The 10,289-nt window shown below is 34.8% G+C and overlaps 1 pseudogene; it reads right to left on the bottom strand.

Annotated features, from left to right (window-relative positions):
* Nucleotides 1–243: 243 nt before the first annotated feature.
* LOC120149233 lies at nucleotides 244–2,732 on the bottom strand (annotated as a pseudogene).
* Between the last annotated feature and the right edge of the window lie 7,557 nt (nucleotides 2,733–10,289).

Here is a 10,289-nt window from a genome sequence, read left to right as displayed (position 1 = left end):
ATGCACGAAATGCTTGAACAGATCAGATTGAGTCCATGCTGCTTTGCGGCCTCAGTATCGTATATATATTCTGCTAGGAGCCCCGAGAAGAGGAATGCTCCAAGGGGATTTCCTAGTGACATGAAATTGTAAAATATACCAAAATGCTTCAAACCGAAAAGCTCAAAGACAGTTGGGATCATGATGGAGAATTGAACACCATAGCATATTCCTAGTAATGCGGTTGCAGCATATAATATACCATCAATAGCTGACGCAAAAAGAAGGTATGTAATGACCATGATCATTTGAGTGCATGTCATCCAAAGGGTGCGGGGAACCAGTGTTGATCTGCAAATAACAAAAAAAAATATTAGGCGACCTAGGCATGAACATATGAAAACGTTATATTGGTGCATGCCAAATTTACTTTATGCTCAAAGAGTTCATAGCTTGGAAGCGAAGTAACCAGTATAAAAGAAGCATATTTAAATAAATTTGTCAATCAAATGTATTCCCTTACCTGACAAAAATGTTCCGATACAACACCTCCGCCAAGACAGCCAATAAAGTTACAAAAGCTGAAAAGAGTGTTGTATACACCTTGTGCAATCCCTATCTGAGCCAGATTGTTGAGAACAGTCACACCCGAACCAACACCAGTGAAGTAAACCAAGAAAAGAAGCCAGAAATCAGCTTTGACTACAGCTTCAGTAAATTTGATCCTCCCCCCTTTTAGGCCTTCTCTTCTTCTTAACTGCCCCCTCACCCACAGCAAGAAGCATGGCCACCTTCGATGCCTCATCACCTTCACGAAAACTTCCCAGGTATGTCACGGATTCTGATGACTTCAACAGTGGTTCTGTTTTATCTGCATTGCCTTCCCTTGAAGGGTTTCATCTGAAGACGCAACTGGTTGGTTAGGTATCTATGGTTTGCTGATCCTCGAGGGACAAATAGTCATCTTTACGGGAATAGCAAGAGGAGCTATGAGAAGGACAACCATTCCGACAAGTATGGCAGAAGAAATCTCAGCACCAAAGATGAAGAATAGGATCTAATATCGTGGTCGTTAAAACATACAAGCCAAGAACCACACTCGCAACTTGGATAAAAAGAAAATGGCCACTCTCCGTGGAGTCTGCACCAAAGGTGGGAGTACAAGCCCTAACAAAGTACATCATGAGAAAGCAAAGAATAGGGACACCAAATGAAAGAAACATCAAAAGGTTAGAAGAGGACTTCCGAAGTATGGTGCCGTAAATATCTGTAAATACTGTAGCACTTAGCCCAGCATAGCCCTTGAGGATACCAGAAACTGTTCCTCAACTGACGGGGAAATTTCTCTTATTCGTGACGAGCACTGCAGTGCTCAACCAAGAACTACTGTTGGTAGCTACACAAAGTGCAAGCCATAGCTGCAGAATAGTAGAAAATGAAAATAGTAATCGTTAGCCAATTGCTGATTAAAATTACCAAGAGATAGCGACTGAAAACATATAATTTTTGAATTTTTACATATCCAGTTACATTTGGTGAAACTGATGTTTCTTTGCAACATTGATAAACAAAGAACATGCACTGCTCCAATATGGGTATGGTGGATAAAATTTGTAAATCTTAAATACAAAGATTAAAAGGGAATGCACTGACAAAACCATCTAAAAGAATGAAATTAAAATTTTAATTAAACTAATATTTTAGTTCATGTCAGGTATGATCAGGCGATACGTAAACTAAAAGGATACACTCACTCCTAACTCTTATTTAACTAGAGAGCTATCAAATTAGGAATTTTATTAACAATTCTAGGAGACAATATTACAAATAGATCTGGAGACAATAGGAGCAAAAACAATAATAAAAAAAGAGAGGAATAGAAAGCAAAATTCATGGCATCAAATATTACTTCTCATTGATCCATCATCGGTTGCCTTCTTCAAACCGAGTCTTTTCCGGACTAGGTTCACATGTAAAAGCTATTAAACATTACTACAAGTCAGCTATATGTTTCTGTACATGGAAGATGTACTTGAAAGAAACCGAAAGGAAAGAATAGTTTTCTCTAATTAAAGCGAAGATTTTGGACTCTTTCAGCGTAACAAAATTGTTGGGAAACTAGTTTTGAACTACACGCTACCATTCCACTTGTAGTTTTCGGACCATCACTTTCATCAGGTTATAACGAAATTTCCTACTTTTTTAAAGTATCAAGCAACGCATGATAAAGCTCAGTTTCACAATGAATTTACAATAAGCACAATGTTTTCACTTGGGGGAAAAAAATAACCTTTCTAATATTTCAAAGCAACAAGGACACCTCAAACAAACTTTATCAATTTGTATCGATTATTACAGTAGAGCATAACTATGAGTCCTGATTAAAAGAGCTTTAGATTTATCTCCCAAAAAAGAAATTGTCTTTCATTGACACAGGTAAAATCAATATTTAAAAGCATTCAAATCAGTAAAAAAAATCTAAGGCAAACTCATCTAAATCAAGGATGAAATCAAATTCCAGGTCAAAGTGCAGATGTAAAGAATTAAAGTTACAAGCCAATAAGGAAGATTTAGAACAGTTCGGCTAAGAGCGAGCCAAAGAACACCATAACCCAAGAAGCAAGCTAAAGAACCAATAAAAGAACAATCCAAGGCGGGAACTTGTTACAATTGATACCAGGGAGGAGTCCAACGCTTTCACCAATATCATTAGCCACTCCAAGCATTGTCAGCCGATGTTGGTTAAAGCCCATGTCATAACTTTTCCCGTAGGGGAATCCGTTAGACTAAAAAAATTAATTTGGAGAAAGTGATGAAATATAATTTTGAAAACAATTGATTTTGTAGTCGCCACCAATCTTTAAGTTAGGTAGATTGAAAACCTTAAACGACAAAAAAATAGTTTGGGTTTTATCAAAGATTCATTTTTGAGAGTTGAGAGTCGATTACGTGTGGGAAAGGGTAAACACCCCACAACGCCCAAATTTTGGTATCTAAACGATTATATGTTGTTTAAAATTTGGGAATTACGAACTCGAAAATATATTTAAATTACGATCTTGTTATTCATTTGACTTTATTCAAAAATGTCAATTTTCGGATAACTAATGCTCTTTTGTGTGAACAATCATTCGGAATGTACTTCATTTGCAGTTAGGAGACTTTCCCATAGATTCCCCTCACAAAAGACATGATTTCACAATTTTCGTAAAGATAAAATAAAATAAAAGTGAAAATAGATGAAAATAATCAAAATAAACATGGAACAAAGAAAATTATCGAATACAAAATAAACATTTATGCGAAAAATCCTTGAAAAGACACATTCCCTTGTAATCGGGAGATGTCTTCGTAGATTTCCTCATAATAAAATTTCATATTTACATATATATTAGAAAGCAATGGTGATTCATATAAAAATAAGGTCAAATATTCACATAAATAAAGGACCAATATCAAGCTTTCTAAACCAACCACCAAGATTGAAAATACCAAACAAATAAAAGATAAAATAAAATAAAATAAAAGTGAAAATAGTTGAAAATAATCAAAATAAATAAATGTGGAACAAAGAAAATTATCGAATACAAAATAAACATTTATGCGAAAAATCCTCGAAAAGACACCTTCCCTTGTAGTCGGGAGATGTCTTCGTAGATTTCTCTCACAATAAAATTTCCTATTTACATATATATTAGAAAGCAATGGTGATTCATATAAAAATAATGTCAAATATTCACATAAATTAAGGACCAACATGCAAGTTTTCTAAACCAACCACCAAGATTGAATATACCAAACAAATAAGAGAGTAAATAAAATAAGATTAAAACATAAATATTGAAAAATACCGACATTAAATGTAAATATTCCACAAGCAAGCTCAGTGACTAAAACAAAATAAAGTATAACTTAAGATGCTAAAAGGTAAATATAGAAAATTGGATGCTAGAAATTAAAAAGGACTAAAATAAAATGATGGAAAATTAAATGACAAAGAAGTAAAGTACTAGAAAATAAATAAAGAAAAAAAAAGAAATAAATTGCATATATTCAAGGCTAGGGGTTAGTTTGTGCAATAAAAATAAATGTTAGTAAATTAACAACAAAATGAAAAGTTAGAATAATAATAAGAAAAAACAAAATAAAAGTTAGTATGTTAGTTCGAATAAAAAAATGTTAGAATATTAATAAATCAGTGGCTAAAATAAAATAAAAGAAAGTGAAATGCCCAAATCAAAAGTAAATAAAATAGGAAATATAACATACTAGTGACTAAATTAAAAATAATTAAACTTAAATGCCAAAAATGAAATATATCAAATATAAAGCTTTAGGGTCTGGAATGTAAGACACGACAAAATATTAAGGGCTTAACGAAATTTTTCGCAAAGATTTAATGATCAATTTATAAAAACGAGCTAAATGTACAAGGGCCTCATCGTGATTTTGCGTAAAAGTTTAGTGACCGAAGTGTAAATATGCGAAAAGGTAGAGTGGCTTAAGCGTGATTTTACGTAAAAGTTTGATGATTATTATGCAAAACACGACAGAAGTTGAGAGGGCTTGAACGTGAATAACCCAACACTTTAAGCGACCACTATAAAAGATGGCAAGAAATAGAGGACCCTAGGTGAGATTAACCCAAAATCTAAAATAAAAACAATTCTCCCCTTTCCCAACTTTTATTCTGCCCGATGACTCAACAAATCCCTAGCCTCCATCTACTCTTTCCACAAACGGTGGTCGATCCCCAAAAAATCGAAGCCTGACGCTTAGGCCACCATGTATGGGTGGCCAATCCCCTCGACTAGTCACCATCGACGGCACTGAAACCCATCGCCAGTAAACCCCGATGAAAAACGAGCCTAACCTCTTCTTATCATCCTTGGTAGAGGAAGCGACCACATGGTCGACCACCACGAACAGTGGCGCCACAACTCAGACCAAACGCTGATGACTCTACTACCCCGACGAAACACCAGCAACCAGGTACCTCTACATCCGTCTTTCTATTTATTTATTTATTTTTTAAAGCATCGAATTAGCATACAACGAACAACGAAGAACAAAAGCATAAATTAAATTATATTTCTTATTTGCATTTCAAGGATTTAACGAATAAATCGAGAATTTAAAAAACTAGAGAATACCTCTTTCATTGAAACAATATTCCGTTCTTTTTTTTTATTGCTAATTGTTGATAAAATTTTTACATTGTTTTTAATTCCGGGTTATATACCCTTACATAATTGAAAACAAAAACAATCTCTCTGCTGATTTCTATTGATATTTGGTGGTGCCAGAGTATTGTCCCAGGTAAGGGTTGCCCGGTTGGTGTGGAAGCATGGGCACAGTATGGGAGCTGCTGGAACGACAAGGACTGGAGTAAGGCATGGTGTTCGGTGGACAGGGAATGGGGACCTGAACCGGGTCAGTTCGAACCGGGTTGGTGGGTCTGGTCGGATAATCTGTTGTAATTGGGCTCTGGGATTGGGTCTTTAGGTGATTGTTGTAGTCCTGAAAAAATGTAAATAAATTAATAATAATAATAATAATAATATAATAAATAAAATAATATTTTTGGTAGACCCGAACAAAAATGGGTGTCTACAGCTGCCCCTTTTTGCACATTCTTGTGTTAACAAGAATATGGCAAAGACGAAAAAGATAACCAGTTTTTGTCCGGTTCTCTTTTTTATTTAAAAATTTGATAGTGTTTGTTGCTGGGGACAACATTGCTCACACGTGATGAAGAGGTCTGGTCATCTAAAGGTGACATAGCTCCTACGTGATGAGGAGATCTAGTCGGTGGATGACACGGCTCATACGTGATGAAGAGTTCTGGCTATCTTTAGGAAGTGTGATAACACGGTTCCTACGCGATTAGGAAGGTTGGTTATCTAGGGGTAACATGGCTCCTTCGTGATGAGGAGGTCTGGTTGGGGGATGACATGGTTCCTACGTGATGAGGATGACATGCTATCTTTAGGGATGATAACACAGTTCCTACGTGATGAGGATGACTGGTTATCTATGGGTGACACTGCTCCTATATAATGAGGAGATATGGTCGGGGGATGACACGGTTCCTATGTGATGAAGACGATAAACCATTTTTAGGGATAATGGTTTCAAGAGAAATCGACTCACAGATGATGCTTCAAGAGAAGCTGTCTCAAGAGAGCCAAAATTCGTTTCAAGGAAATGACTCAAAGTTGATTTTGTTTCAAGAGAAACATACTAAAAAAGAAACTGTCTCAAGGGAGACAAAATTTGTTTCAATGGAAATGATCTCAAAGTTGTTTTCTCAAATGAAATTGCCTCAAAAGAGACAAAAAAATTGTTTCCAGAGAAACAGACTCAAAGATTGTTTTAAAAGAAACTGTCTCGATAGACAAAATTTGTTTCAAGAGAAACAACTCAAAGGATATTGATAATCTACTTGTTCCTACTGGTGGAGGAAAGTCCTTCAGAAGATCTGATCATTCGCATCAGGATGTTGAATCCCCAAAAATGCTCCAATATTCGATGTTGAATACTTCAAAGATACCCCAATATTCGATATTTATTGCTTCAACACTGATTCTAAGCATGAGCTTTATGTCTGAGAGCCACATGTCAACTACCAAGATCCACTCCAAAGAGATTGTCTTGTTTGAAAAGTGTTTTTCTTCTTCTTTTATTTTCAAGAGTCTGAAAATATCAGTTAAAAGAGTTTTGAAAATGTTTAATCAAGATTTGAAAATATTGCCCCTTTCGAGGTTTCACAATTGACAAATCATAAAACAAGAGTTCATTAGATATCAAAGAATTAATTACACTTTTAATCCTTCAATAAATTATAGCTATTTGACAAGTGTCAAGATCAAAGCTATCTTTGAGAAATGGTTAAGTAAGGAAAGGATAAAACTGTCTCAGGTTGTTATTTTTGGTCAAAGGTATGGTGTTCTCATTTATTTTTTGTTCACTAATCTGATGGAGTAGCTTCTGTACTCATCTATTGGAAGTGTTCTCTGACTCCCAGCTCTCATGATCTCATTCAGGTTGTGTGATGCCTTATCAAGGGATTTGTGTGATCGTCTTCAATGCGATAATTGTACAATCTTCATTTTCCACCAGATTGTACTCTTACAAACCTCGACCTGAGACAAGTTATTTCCTTTCCCCATCAAATTTTGTCCCAAAAATTAGCTTCCCTTGCCCCAACTTCGATCTTAAGCTTCAGAGAGATATTCGTTGAATTCCTAGATACTTCTAGAGAACTGTCTTGTTTGAAAATGTTTTTCTTCCTTTGGATTTTCAAAATTTTAAAAAATATCAAAAGAGTTTTGAAAAAAATATTACCTCCATCTAAGTTTCACAATTGAAACAAATCATAAACAGAAGTTCATTGGATATCAAAAGAATCAATTGCTCTTTTAATCTTTGATAGTTGCAAATCTTTGATAAATATCAAGATTGAAAGGTTAGTTTAGAGGTTGGCTACCTAAATTCTAAGGTTTGTTTCATAGATTCGGACACCTTGAAGATCATGGCATACCCCTATTTCTTGGTTTGGCATTTTGATCGGAGACGGACAAAATGTCACAATTAGCATAGTTAATTTCTAGACTCTTTAGAACACTTTTGTTTCAATTCTTTGAAATCTTTTAATTGTTCAAGCTTCTTAGACTCCTCTAGTCAAGGTAGTGCAGAAATATCGGTCTAAAAATGATATTTCTGAATGCTCGTGTGAGTTTGACTATAACAGGTGTTTATCAACTCCCTTAGTCCATATTCACTGAAACTCTTATTTAGTAAATTTGATTTAATTTGCCATTGTTTGGCTAGCTGAATTCAGCTTTATTGTACATATATCTTATAAATGCCTTTGTTTGGCTAGTTGAAGGATTCATGTCGTCACAAAGTCTTCGAATTGAAAACCACAGTGGAGCAAACACCAAATTACAAAGTACTCGATCAATGTCATGGTTTGAATGTAATCTAGTCATAAAGCCAGGGCTTTCGAGTTTCCTCTATAACCAATTGCTTTAGCGGAATGGTTCAGCTTTATTGTATATATATATAAAATTATATTTTGTTTTGGGTATACATATTCCATTTCTTAAGCTAGTTGAGGAGGACCTGTTTTAGCCAGGTGTTTGTTGAAGGTAAGAAAATCTCATCGTTAGAATTCAATTTTCAAACAACTGAATTAAACTAGATTCGTCTACTTGACCATTCCATCTGAGAAGATCATGATCATTATTGAACGTCATCAACAGAAGTAGAAACCAATTAGCTTTTGCCAACTCATGTGCTAGTTGCCCCATTTTGTCTGCTCCTAACACTTACCTGAATGCCAAAACTTTTGATGGACCCTTCATGAGAAGAGAAAATTAGCTAGGCCCCTGCTATAGAAGGGTATATAGTCTGGTGTAACTTTGGATTAGGATCAAGGGGTCCTTGTTTTGCAGGGTTCAATCTTATCATTTGTCAAAGATTTACAACCTCAATTATTAAAAAGTTTTTAATTAAAATGATATTTAAAGAAAGAAGACAACATTTTATTGAAAATGTTCAAAAGTCAAGTGATTTACAAACATTTAAGCATAAGAAGAACAAAAGAAAAACAAATTCAAACAAGATGATATGCATGAAAATGCAACAAAATTCTTGACGGATTCCCCAACCAATTTTCGATCAGAATGCCCCATTACACATTGGACACCAATGCCCTGAATCAATCAGATCTTGGATATTACACTTCAATGCCTCACAATTATCAATGGTGTGCCCTGAGCTCCCAATGTGATGGTTGTATATGGCGTTAATATCATGGCCTTCAGGATATGGGCCTCTCTTGGTTTGGATTAAACTGAAGTTACAATGTTATTCTCAACTAGCGTTGGAAGCAATTCCTCATATATCATCGGAATTGGATTGATGCGAGATGCCCCCACATTGTTTATTCTGGTAGGAAGGTTCATGTTCAAGTGAACATCTTGTACTCAATGTCTTAAGGTTTTATTGGTAAAAAAATGTTGGTTTTGCATATAAGAAAACGATGGTGACTTTATTGGCTCAATAAAAGGTATGGGTGCAACTTTTGTGTCTAGAAAGGATAAAGTCAATATTTTAAGGTCTCAAAGAGAGGGAATGTTAAAATTTGGTTATTTGGTAGTGATCAGGAATTATTTTAGGTAAAAAATTGAGAGATTTTATTTTTGGCTTTAAATGGTATAAGAAAGATCTAATCTTGACATATGTCAAAAATCTATAATTTTTGAAGAATTAAAAGGATTTGTAATTCATTTGATATTCGAAGAACTAAAGATTAAAAGTTGTTCAATTGTTCAACCTTAGAAGGCAACATAATTTCAATCATCAAAGATTAAAATATTTAAGCAAATATTAAAGACAAAACAAAAATGAGTTCAAACAAAACAATATCTATGGATGCAAATGGTAGATGCAATGCCCCCATCAATCTTCGATTGTACATACCCCTAAATCCATCAGGTTATAGTTTTTTCTCTTCAGTGCCTTACAATTCTTAGTGGAATGTCTGGAGCTTCCTATATGGTAATTGTACATGGCTTCAACATCGTAAACCTCAAGGTATGGGGACTCTTCTCTCATATCATCTTGGAATGCTTAGTCATACAACTAGCAAAATAGCTCCCACCGTACTGATTTCAGATTCTTCTTTAATTTGTTTGTATCTTGCTTTTATTCTTAATGTGGTTAGAACCACTTCATCGAATCCTCCACAGATTAATATCATGTTTTTATGAATGATGCATGTGAAAATGCTTAAATGAATGCCATGCAGAATGTAAATGCAAAATGTATCTATTTCCAAAAGTAATCAGTCTTAAAAAGAGTTCCATTTATCCAAAAGAGCTTTTATCTTTATAAGAAAAATCAATCTACGAATGCGGTTTGACCCTTTTATTTAGCTTATGATTTCAATCATGATCCAAACAACTTTCTCTTCATTCCAGAATTGACTCTGAATCAAGACGGTGAGTAGTTGAGTGGAACCTCTGAATCGAATTCACTCCAATCTACGACAGTTATTTACGAATCAGAATGTCCCTGTCAAGACAACCGGTGCAAGATTTATACATCTCTCCAATCTGTAAAAAAAATTTTTAAGACAATGTCACGGAAAGACATTCAATTTTGTTGGATGTGCTCTTCTATCCAATCTTCAACTCTACTCGTAATCTTCACAAGTTTGCTTTTGAAGGATTGGACTTTCGGAAGTCTGGAATGAATTTTATCCACTTGGAGCCTTTCAAAGTTAAATAGAGTAGTATACT

This window comes from Hibiscus syriacus, unplaced genomic scaffold, assembly GCF_006381635.1.
Source record: "Hibiscus syriacus cultivar Baekdansim isolate YM2019G1 unplaced genomic scaffold, ASM638163v2 tig00110998_pilon, whole genome shotgun sequence".
In the NCBI taxonomy this organism is placed as follows: Eukaryota; Viridiplantae; Streptophyta; class Magnoliopsida; order Malvales; family Malvaceae; genus Hibiscus; species Hibiscus syriacus.
Note: the sequence above shows the minus strand (reverse complement) of the source record. Positions and strands in the feature narration are given on the sequence as shown.